Genomic DNA, 13,033 nt, shown 5'->3' on the forward strand with positions numbered 1-13,033 from the left:
CCTTTGTTCATAATCAGAATAAATTGGTTAAGCAAATCAAAACTGTGTTGTGTGTCTGCATTTATCAAATTAAGAATATTTGGTGGCAGTGGTGGTGAAGGGCAAAGTTTTTAGAATGAAAAACAATGGGTAATTATGAGTTATCTTATTGATTTAGGAAATGTATATTCCAGTCCATATTTCAAAGAAATCTGAGTGGCTTACTATAACGTAAATCTGGAATTCCGAGACTGGAATTATACATTCGTGCTTATTTATTGACAAGTATCAAATATTGGAGACCTGCTGATGGTCATAATCTCCTCAGTTGGGCAACCTTAGAACACACACACAGTATATAACACTTTCGGTTGGGTGGATAGTATTAGGATCAAAATATTTGAAGTCCCTTCAACTCTTGAAACAAGTCAATTAGAAAGATTTGGAATATATTAGCTAATAAAAATAAATTCATTTTCACATGCTAAATCCTACTTCAATAATGTGCGGAGAGGAATGGTAATATGGAAAAACTGTGTGATAATGGGTGTTATGGTTGGGTCTCTCCCATAGAAGCGAGACAACTCTGGCAGTAATTAGCTCAGGTTTATTGGTCAAAACACACAAATCACTCTGGAGCTCAGTCACTCAGTGTCTGCTTCCAAATTAGCTGTTGCTGAGTCTGAGTTCCGCCCCTTCCTATTCCCACATTTAAAGCCCCACTTTCGCTTCCTTTTCTGTTCACACCTCTCATTAATTCTTGTGCACCTATGCATCATGGGATGGGCTATTTCTGGTGGCCCTCCCTCTGAGTCTGAGCTTAAACTGTCTTTCCCCTTGAACTCCCCCCTTCTCCTTGTTCTCCGAGCTCAGGCTTCTACTGCAACAAGGCTGCTCCTCCTTCGTTCTGCATTCCTACATAATTACCTCCTCCTGTCTCTCCACGCTCTCCCCCTCTGTCAGCAATGGGATGCAGCTGACATGGGTGTTGTGACCTTGGACCAACTGATAGATGAGGAAGACTTCTATACGTACAATACATACATCAAATACCATCTATCAGAGGTGGTCCAATGGCAATACTTGCAGCTACAACATATTTTAGTAACTTCGTTTGGTCTGACTACCTTCACAGCGTCTGAGACACTTGAAATTTGGAGCAATTGGATAATTAATTTGAAACTCAGTTTGATATGCAGAGTTTAAGAAATGATTGGAATAAAGATTTGGAATGTTCACTATTACCTGGATAGTGGGAAAATTTCTTGGCTTCAGTATCATATCAATGGATCTTAATCTAAGAATTATACAACAGAAAATCCTTCTTTGAATCTATTGGTCTCCCTTGCATTTGTATAAGAAAAGATTATCTAATGTATCTCTTGGTTGGAGATGTATTATTGACAATTCTTCTTTGAAACACATGCTTTTACTGTGTCCTACACTTACTACGTTTTGGGAGAAAGTGCTGGACATAAGCACTTTCTTTTTTTTTTTTTTAAATAATATTTATTAGCATTTTCAAAAAACAAACAAGAACAAAAAATGAACAGAACAAAAGAAAAATACAAAAATACATAACAAAATTAAACAACAAAAGAAAAATAGAAAAAACACATAAAGTTATCGTTCTTAACCTTATTTCTCAGACTTCCTCACACCTCCCCTTCTTGTATTCCAATTTAAGTTGTCAGTTCAGCAAGTCCTTAACTTATTTCTTTACCTTAACTTATACATTTATTCTAACATACCATATTTTACTTTACTTCCTTTTTTCCATTTCCTCCATTTATTTTTAACAATCTTATTTTCAATTAATTTAAAAAAGAAGAAACCAATTTTACCTTATTTAAAACACACATCAATACTTATACCTCATTATCTATTCTTAGACCTTTTTCCTAAAGTCGACCAAAATTTCCCTTCCACGATTTACCCAATTTCCTTACCATTAATTAAAAGTAAAAAAAGAAAACAAATTATCCTTATGTGCCCTTTGGATTCCCAACCTCTACCCACCCTTTTCCCGGTTCCAATCCCCGACCAATGTCCATCAGTCTTTGTGTTATTTATTTAACCTGGAGACCTCACATCTGAGGCCCTTTTATCTCTCTCAGTTCCTTTCTTCCGGTCTCTTTGATGGTCCTTAATGTTAAACCCCAAGTCTCGAAGGGGCTCCGGACCAGCAGAGTCCTTGTTGCTTCCAGCCAGTCTTCCATACTTAAAGGCAAAGCCTATGGGGGGCTCCAACTTTTGTTTCAAATTTCTTACAGATCCAGATGTCCCCAAGGCTCCAGCTTTCACCTTCCGCAGATTTATAATCCTCAGGTCTTCAGATCTCCTCCAAGGGAGATCTCTCCATTTTCCAGGCTCCCATTCAGACCAGGCTTTCCACATCCACCTTGCTCCATCATTTCTGCACTTTCAGTTTCATTTATTTGTTCAGTTGAGTAGGCTTCCTGTTTCAAATCTTTATCCAGCTCAAAACTGTTGTTTACTGACCGGTGTAGTAGTGATATCTTTGTAGACATAACATTGTATTCATCTTTCAAATTTCCCAAGAGAACGAGCGCTCTGTCCAGTTCTGCTTGGAATTTACATACTCCAGTCATTTTTGTAGTGTAGTATCCCTATTACCCCTCTAGGGGGATTTTAGTTCCTTAATGTTCCTTTCAGCTCGAAACCAAAGGTCCAGTTATTTTGTATCAGCCCTCATTGTTTTCAACAAAGTTATACCAGATGAACCCACAAAAACAGCAGAAACAATGTTCTCTTTTTCCAGCTGGCAACTAGCTGACTAGCAGCTCTCTTGACAGCTGTCAAAATCTTCCATGCAACAGACTTTCTCTTGGGGCGTTCCCGGGTCTCGGGGGGGGGGTGAAATTCCAGTCCCCAAATTCTTTTTATCCTCCAGTAAATCCTTATAGTGTCAAAACCGTGAAATCAAGATCTTTTCACTAGAAAACAGGTTCTCTCGACCTTGGTTGCCCAGTCCTTTGCTTTAACTTGTTTACAAAGAGGGGGGGGGGTTGACTTCCTTTTTAGCCCCTTCCCGCTCGTTCCAAATTCAAAATTAAATTTTTTTTTAAAGTCCCAATCTCCGTATTACTCACGGGTTAGTATTTTAGAGTCCAGTCGATCTTGGAAGAAGTTGGCGCTCTCTGTCAATGGCTTGCGGCTTCACTCCGTAGGCGAGGGAGTACTCTCAGCACCACGCCTCACCCTGCCTCCGTTCCGAAGCCTTTAAAAAGGCTCCGTCGCGGATTGGGGGGGCGCAAATGGTGCCCGCCGAGTCTCTGTGTTCACAGGCATCCGCGCCTGTGATTTTAAGGGTCCCCGCTTCGCCGCAGCGGCCAGACCCAGACGCTACGGAGCCGATTCCCTCCGGAGCTCGGAGGGAATCCGCCATTAAACAATGGCGCCAACCCGGAAGTCCATAAGCACTTTCTCCCAAAGACACTACTCAAAAAATTAAGATTTTCAGAAGCAACTATGCTCTTGAACTATATACCCATTGTATGGAAATTGAAAACAAGAAAGCAAAAATGGATTCTCTGCACCCTAATGGTGGCCTAGAAACTGATACTGATGAATTGGAAGAATAGAGATTTAATTCCCTTTACTCAATCGCTAGACAACATGACAACATTGGTAACATATGAACGGAAAACTTACTGTATAGGCGCAGATTTTCTTTGGATGAATTCAATGATATTTGGAATGAGTTTACACAGAATATATTAGGTTATTGACAATTAAAAGTGCATTAGGATAATAAGAATAAATATACACATTTGTATATTATTGTATGTTTTACCATCCTGACGCCCCCAGGACTTTCCTGGTATGCATGCCTGCACTCTCAGACTTCAGGGCATATTAACAGTTCAGCAGAGTAACTCAGCATGGTTGGCAGCCAATGAATCACATGAAGAGCTCATTCCATCAGCAGATGCGCTTTACTGAGGCATTTTAGTAAGCATAGTGGTTGCAAATCCTCAGACAGATCCCTGGCTGGGTACATAGCTCAAAAACAGTTTCAGAGAGAGAAATGCCAGCAACAGTTTCAGAGAGAGAGATGGCTCATCATAATATGGGATATGGGTTAAATTTTCCTTTGTTCATAGTCAATTAAATTGTTGTGGCAAGGTGATATTGAAGAATCATTGCTTCGCCACTGGTGATCTTTGGCTGTAGGGATGATTGCTGGGTCCAGAGCACACTCCCCACAGTCTGCCTGCACACATGACCTTGGGGTGCGGAGCACACTCCCCTTCACAGACAAAGCCACAGCTGTCTGAACATCGTGCCCTCTGTCTAACCTTCTGCGGTCTCAGTAGTCTGTGGTGTCCTGTCTGTGACCTTTGCCTCTGAGACCTTTGTCTCCATCGTCATACACTGTGCAATGGGAAAATGATGTGGTGGAAACAGGTGCCAAAATAACTTTGTACCACCCCATGATCTCGGGACTGGAAGATATGTAAAGGTCAAAATGTATCTGCCTAGGTTTGCATGTGTCAATAAAAGGAGCCTTCACAGAGCTGGCCAGCAGCTTGCTTGCAGGTCACCTGTGCGTAGCTCACCTGCATTATTAACTCCTGCCTCATGTCTTTCACTTCATTTGGCGTTTATAAATGGTCCAGGTTTCACAAGCATACAGTAAGGTTGGTAGTACAATAGCTTTGTAAACAAGGATTTTGGTTTCCCTGCAAATGTCCCGGCCCTCAAACACTCTGCACTTTAATCGGGAGAAAGCTAGGCACTTGTAGAGCTCAGGCGATACTGGATTCCAGCATCAATGTTGGCCCTTGTGGAAGGATAACTTCCAACATTACACCACTGAGTTGGATTTGTGGTGGTACAGAAGGGTTGTTTTGTGCTTGTTGGTGCAGCACTTTGGTTTTTGGGAAGCTGAGTGATAGGCCAACCATTTCGTAAGCTTCTGCGAAGATATTTAGGATGGTTTGGAGGTCATCCTCTGAAGCGTGCACACACTACATTGTCTTCAGCTCTATGACAGAAGTTACAGAAACCTTACTCTTTGCTTTCAGCCTGCTTAGATTAAAGAGCTTTCCATCCATCCAATATGCAATTTCTACTCTTGAGGGGAGTTTCCCTTCATATGAGGACATTGACAATGGGTGTTAATGTGAAAAGGGATGCAAAGCAGGACTATAGAAGAGAGAAGTGCCTTCAGATACTTATTAAGAGGACTGTGCTGGACAAAGTAGTCAAGTGCAGCTGATGTTGGGTTATTGTGCTCCCTTTCCAGGAAATATGCCATACAACAGTAGGCTACCAGGGTAAATTTCTCTTTGACAGACCTCTGGAGATGCACTGAGGGATTCAAAAGTCAGGGACAAAAGAGGATCCCTGCTGAATCACATAAAAGGCTCATTTAGTCCTGCATAGCGTTCTCAGGAAGCAGATACCTGTGAGAAGCCCAGAAAATAATGAATGAGCAGAGTAGCTCTCCCACATGTGAACCCCAGAAAGCTTATTGTCTCTTATACAGGACTAGGGACTAGTACCTGTCTTCCATAATACTAGAACCTGTGGAATGGAATGGTGGAAAATTAAGGACAGAAGAAAGCAAGAACTACTCCACACAGCATGTGTTTAATCTTTGGAATTTGGTCTTACAAGAAGTAATGATGGTCCACAACTTGGATGTGTTTAATGGCGGATTAGCCTTCTCCTTCATGAATTTGTCCAATGTTCAACCTCTGCTGTTGAGGGCAGTTTGACTCTGAATATCGGTTGCTGGGATCCAGTAGTGGGGAGAGTGGTGTTGCTCCCAGGTCCTGCTTTCAGGCTATGCACAGGCATCTGGTTGGCCACTATGAACATAGTTTACTTGGGAAGATGGACTGATTCAACAGAGTGGTGTCAGTTCTGATTCTGTGAAGTTCATTTTTGAAGGGAAAAAATAGATACAAAATTAAGAAATATAATAAAGTACTTGGAAATAAATATAACAATAAATTTAGAACAAGTGATGTTAACAAATAAAAGAGGAAATTAAGGAAAAGCTGGTTCAATATAGGAAAATAAAGCTCTCATGGTTTCAAAGAATAGCAATAATTAAAATGAAAATTTTGTCTAGAATATTTTTTTTTTAATTTAGAATGTACCAATTAATGTATCAGAGACAGAAATAAAGGGTTGGCAAAGCATGATTAATAAATTTGGTAATGGGGATATGAAACCTAAAATTAATAAAAGAAGATAGTACAAACCCCAGAAAATAGGTGCACTCGGTCTCCCCAACATCAGGTTATGTTATATAGCAAATCTGTTAAGATATATCGTAGATGGAATAACAGAAGAAGGAACATTAGAATGCTTAGAGAGTGGTACATAGGAAATGAGGGAGAAGTTAGTGAAAATATTTTCTTCAATAGGCAATGGTGGCAGAATATTGAAAATCCCTTATTAAGAAACATTGAGATACGGGCAAAATATAAAGGAAAATTGATACCAGCAAATTCCCCACTAACTCTAGTGGTGATGATAGAAGACTTCCCAGTAAATTTTAAAAAGGAAATTGAAAAAGAAGAAAAAGAGAAGAAAAAACTTAAAATAAAAGAATGGGTGCAGAAAATGAGAAGCAAACAAATAAGAGACGCACTAACAGGAAGTAAAATAATTTGCTTTAACTGTATACAACTTGAGCAATGGACAAAGAAGTGGTTAAAGGAAAACAAGAAATGCAAAGAATAAACTCATGATATTTATAAAATATTAGTACAAATGATTATAAAAAGGAGAGATAAAGAAGAAAATATAGTTATAGAAGGGGAAACCTGTGAAATGTATAAAATTTTAGTACAAATGGAGATCAACAAGATCAGTTAAAAGAGGTGAGGGAAAATGAGGCAACAGGGCAGATAACTAGTCCAAGTTGGGGGGGGGGGTATTGGAAATATTGGGAAATATTGTTTATAAGGATAAAATAAAATTATTATAAGTTAGTATAGAGATGGTTTTAACACCAGTAAGATTAAATCAAATAAACAAGGAACATTTGGTGTTATGTTGGAGGGGATGCTAGGAAACAGGGACTTATGTTCACATTTGGTGGGGGTGTAAATATGTTCATATTTTTATTTTTATTTTTTTGAAACGGGTGTTTAAAGAGATAACAGAAATTACTGGATTATAGCTGACCGAAAGTCCAGAGGTAGCATTGTTATCCATTTACGATGGGGTGGATGGTTCCCGGGCTATGAAGGACTTGCTCACAAATTTATTGACATGAGTTATTATAGCTAGGAAGTGTAAGGGGCAAGGCAAATACAAAATGGAAGAATGGTATAAAGAGGTGTGGGATATAGTTATTAATGAGAAATGAATGTGTGCTATTAAGGTAAGATGGGGAATACGCAGGAGAAATGATTAAGAGGAGATATGGAATGTATTTGTAGAATTTGTACTGTTAAAACAGAATGGGGTCAAACCACGGTAAGAGGTGTTGAAATTTTGGGAGGTTGGATAGTTACAATGGAATTGTCTCGGGGGTGAAATTGTTTTTTTAAAAAAATGTACAAAATGAAAAAAACCAGAAAAAAACTGTGTTCTGTGGCTGTATTTAGCGAACTACAAATATTTAGTGGTGGTGATGGAAAGGAATTATTAAGTATTTTATTGATTTAGGAAATGTATATGCCAATCCATATTTTGAAGTAATCTCTGAGTGGCTAACAATATCATAAGGACATCACAAACATTAAAATAAATAAAAGAGCAATCATCCTACCCAGATTATCAAGAGGAAAACATTGAAAAAGCTCTAAAATGCAGCCCACTGTGGGTTTTTATAGCTGTTTTTACTGGAGATTTGCCACACAGCACTAGGCAGCCAGAACAGATTATTACTGTTTGACCAAGTTCTGGGGAGCCACTATGGGATTCAGGAGTCAGGAACATAAGGGAATCCCTGCTGGATCACACCAAAGGTCCATCTAGTTCAGCATTCTGCTCCCAGATTGTCTATCATATGCCTACGTGGAGCCCAAAAAACAAGGCATGTACACAATAGCCCTCTCCCTCCTGGGATCTCCAGTAACTAGTATAAAGAGCAATGCAGTCCAGCTCATGATTGGGGCACTGCTCTCCCACTGAAAATGTCAAGCAATGAAAAACAATACTGCTCCTCAAAATCTCAAAGCAGCACACTCTTTAACAATCCACCCTTTAATGGACCCTGCTAAGGCCTAGAACTGCCACAAAAGACACCAAACTGTAGGCACCAAGATACCTACAGCTGAAAGCCCCCTCCTAAAGAGAAGGGCTGCGCCCTGCCAGTCACCAGTCCTTGAGGCCCTAACGCACATCGCACAACCAAAGCGCATTACCGGGGGTGGGAGTCAAATGTTCTCCATCCACACGTAACAGTTCGGAATTGTCCATTGTAATTTTGGGGTGGCGAATGGAGACACCGCTGATTTGGTGCATTGTGTTACACATGGCCCTATGAATTTTTTGCACTGTATGATTGATGCGAGAAGCTTTATTGGCCCCTCTCCAGCACTGACAGGGAAGGAGGTCGGACCAGAGGATGGTCGTTGCTGGGTATAGGGCATGCACATTTTCGTGGTCTGCCTTCGCAGACAGAACCAGGCTGATGCCTTTTTGTGCTATCAGGTCATTTCCTCCCAGGTGCAGTATCAATGCCTCTGGCAGGTTGTGGGCAGTGACGGCTCTGTGTAACATGGGCATCAGTGCACCCCAATGCATGCCTCGTTGTCCTATCCAATGTATGCTGGCATTAGGGTGGATGTCAAGGTTAGTTCCCCAAATGTGCAAGGCGACATGGATCGTGGCCCAGGGTACAATGCTATGCCCCACAACCCAGATGTTTGTGCCGGGCACACCTGCAATAAAAGTCAAAGGGAAACAGTAAATGAAAATGTGTGGGGACGAATGTAGCCCTTGTAGGGCGCAGAACACCATCAGCCCAGAGCCTTGATATTGTCAGAGTCCCAACCCTGGGCTGCTGCTGTTGAAGCTGCACCAATGTGGAAGGAATGACCTGAGAATTCCCTGGGATTGCCACCACAGGCCTCAATGGCCATAGGTAAGACTGCCGTGAACTGGCAGCACATCCAAGGGCGTTTGTCTGCATGGATGAGGAAGGCATCCCAGTGGTTAGGACACACGCAGAGGAACCTGTGCGTGTCTTGCCACAGGCAGGGGCCATCCTGCTCAGAGGGGGCCAGTGTTGTGGTGTTACCCCTCCACAACTGCTCGGTTTGGATGAATGAATCTTAATTTTTAGGTGGAGCCCTAAGAAACATACATCAGTGTCTGTTAAACCCTGAGTGTGGTGAGGAGGGGCTACTGACAATACATTCACCAATGCATAGAGCCCCAAAGAAGACCAGGGAGAATGCTGCATGGTAGAGGTGCATTTCAAAGTTCGACCAGCCCAGCTCTGGCAACTTATCCCAAATTAACCTCAGGGTATCTGCTGTTATAGGCTTCCTGCCATCTTGGCGGGGAGGGATGATACAATGCCACCACGTGAGAAGCTTCTTGACATGGAAGCTTGCACAAGGGTCAGGCCACCGGAAACATTTACGGAAGAATGAAATAGCTGCCTTGTAGAGCAGTAATGTTTTGATGGCCAAGCCTCTACATTTTAGGTGGAACCAGAATTTTAGCATGTCAGAGTCAGAGGCACGTCTGGAGGCCGAGCCATAGCGGCCGCAGAAACACTCCAAGGATGATCAAGCTCTGGCATATGAGCGCCTAGTGGAGGGTGCTAATGCCAAAAATATTCCCTGCATTACTTCTCACATCCAATCTGCCACAGGTCGTCTGGGAAGGGGTCAGGTATCTGTGCTGCCTCGGGTACCAGTTCGCGGAAATCCTCCATCTGGAAATGAGATAAAGCACTTGCAATGTCATTGTTAAGACCTGCTATGAAATGTGTCATGAAGGAAAAGTTGTGCCGAAGGCATTCTAGCACGAACAGGTGCAACACCCTGATGGCCTTGTCAGACTTTGCTGACTGCCTGACGACAATCCTTTCCACTGCTTCATTGTCCGACCAGAAGCAAACCCTGGAATTCCTGAAATGGTTACCCAGATGCGAAGGGCAACTAGAACAGGAAAGAATTGGGGAAAAGTTAAGTCCCATGTGATGCCTGCTGCATGCCTGAGAATACAGTGTAGGGCTCCATTACCAATAAAGGAATCAACGCTGCATTTTCTGAGAAGTGGTTGGCGACTAAAGTATTGCAATTAAATAATTTAAAGTGGATTGGTGACCTTTTCCATCAAAATTGTAAGAAGGACTTCATATGTCAGTGTCACCATTTCCTTCCTTTGGTACAATTATTTGTACTTTTATTTATTAGATTTATACACCACCCTTCATCTTCCGATCGCAGGGTGGTTCACAGAATAAAATAAAGGATAAAAACAAGGAAGAAATAGAACAAAACTTCAGAACAACCCCCCCCCCTTCCCACAGACACATTTAAAAGAAGGTGGATTCTCAAACTATGCCCAGTTAAATCAGGGAAACTACAAAATTGAACACGTAAACTTGGCTGGATCCAGGAATGTCATTAGGTCCCAGTATCACCAGATGGCTGGGAAGAATTAGCATGTGATGCATTAATTGTTGATTACTTTGTGCCTGACTGAGAACATCTTGGTCCCAAAGACATTGTGATGAAACTGAGGTGGGGATAAAGTAGGAGGGCATGTGGTGAAATTTAATGGAACTCTAGAAAAGTACTAATCTACTCACAATTCCTGTTTTTCAAGAGTAAGGGTGAGATGGACTGGAAGGGGGATTTGTGTTGTATCCATCTCTGGTATTTGCCAGAACAGGCATATCATGGACATGGCAGGTGACAGGAGGGCCACAAGAATGACATAGGAGACTGGTATTGGGTTGAATTAGGCCACAACTTTATTGATTACAGGAAAGAGTAGGTTTGACTAACACGTTGGTCATGTATCCTGCAACAGGCAGCCTGCTTGCTACCTGAGAGGATTAAACTACCTGGTGGGGTCAAACCCCTGCTGGGGAGTCAACTGCAAAATGGACTGGATGTGCCAACCCTAAAAAAGCTGCCAGTGTCACCCTTCCTGGACCCCTCTAATGGGGGTACCCTTGTGACTAAGGATGCAGTGCAATGCCTAATCCACCAAAATTGTGACAGTTGCTACAAAGTGGGCAGAAACATACAAACTGGCTAATTTGCTTGCAGGAGAAAATTCCTCCCTGGCCCTGAAATAGGTAAAGGTAAAGGGACTCCTGACTGTTAGGTCCAGTCGCGGACGAGTCTGGGGTTGCTGCGCTCATCTTGCTTTAGTGGCCGAGGGAGCCGGCATGCAGCTTCCGGGTCATGTGGCCAGCATGACTAAGCTGCTTCTGGCAAACCAGAGTAGCGCGGAAACGCCATTTACCTTCCTGCTGGAGCAGTACCTACTGTATTTTTTACTCTATAAGACACACTTTTTCCCTCCTAAAAAGTAAGGGGAAATGTGTGTGCGCCTTATGGAGCGAATGCAGGCTGTGCAGCTATCCCAGAAGCCAGAAAAGCAAGAGGGATTGCTGCTTTCACTGTGCAGTAATCCCTCTTGCTGTTCTGCCTTCTGAGATTCAGAATATTTTTTTCTTGTTTTCCTCCTCCAAAAACTAGGTGCATCTTGTGGTCTGGTGCGTTTTATAGGGTGAAAAAATTGCACTTTGACATGCTTTTGAACTGCTAGGTTGGCAGGAGCAGGGTACGAGCATTGGGAGTTCACCCCGTTGTGGGGATTCGAACTGCTGACCTTCTGATCAGCAAGCCCTAGGCTCAGTGGTTTAGGCCACCGCACCACCTGCATCCCTGGCCCTGAAATACAGAGACTTAATTAACCAGAGCAAGCTCCATAGGCAACGTGCCCACTTCTCCCCTCTGATCAGGCCACTAAAGACTCGGTGATGGGATGGATAATCCCGTGATGATCAGCCAGGGTCCCAGGTGAGGGAATATTGTCCTTGCTGTAACTTAGTATTATTATTAAAACTATCAGTGTCTCCCCATCTCTCCTATACCTCTGCTGTTGTTTAAAACAAGCCTTTCTTTCTCTTTAATTGTCTCACTCTTCTTGCTGTACCCAAATGTCTTTCTTCCATTCCTCGGCCACTTCATAGGAGAGAGAGAAAGGATGTGGAGCCCTCAAAACCTCTATAGGACATTTGCACAATGTATTTACTTCCTGGAACAATGTGTTGTCTTCAACATGAAATTCCAAATTCAGTGTAGTAATTTATAATCAATGTTTCAATAACAAGGGAGCACACTCACTCTCTTTCATACACACAACTTCAGTAAACTGGTTAACTTTCTCTAACTGAGCAACCAACATGCAGGCTTCCTCTTAAGATCCAAATAAATTTAAATATATATTAAATATCATCATGAGATGTGCGCTGAAAGAAAACTGCAAAATAGCAGAAAGCAGGAAACCAGGAAAAGGGAGTGGTTTATGTGCAAGGGAGTAAGAAAAAGGAGGAAAGGTGAAAAGGGGGGTGAAGGGGGTGATTGTGAATGTTGGTGTGTCTGTGAAAAGGAGACTGCAGATAAAGAGAGAGGAGAAAGAATGGAAATAGGGGAATATGTGTGCAAGGGAGCGGTGAGATAAGTAAAGAGGAAGGGAGGAAGAGGAGGTGAAGCTGAAGATAAGTGAGCCAAGTGGTTTGCAAAAAGAGAGTATCAGGCATGGGGACATAGTAATTTGGAAAGGAGGGTATGAAAATGTCTGCTGAATAGGAAGGGGTGGTGTCACCATAATTGGGTGGAAAATGAGAAGGTGCTTTAATAGTTGCAATGTGTTGCAGGAGGAAGATATAGGAGGTTATCACAGGCTGGTTTGCTTTCATTGTGGGGTTGCAGGAAAGGAGTGGGACGTTTCATGTGGACATGGACGTGGGTTTTAAAGTGAAAATGGGTGGAGAGCAGGATTGCAGGATTGAAGAGAAAAGTGGCTTGAGATATGGAGTTTGAAAGATTAAATTCATGACTAATGGTTGCATTGGATGGGAAGG

This window comes from Podarcis raffonei, chromosome 8, assembly GCF_027172205.1.
Source record: "Podarcis raffonei isolate rPodRaf1 chromosome 8, rPodRaf1.pri, whole genome shotgun sequence".
Taxonomy (NCBI): domain Eukaryota; kingdom Metazoa; phylum Chordata; class Lepidosauria; order Squamata; family Lacertidae; genus Podarcis; species Podarcis raffonei.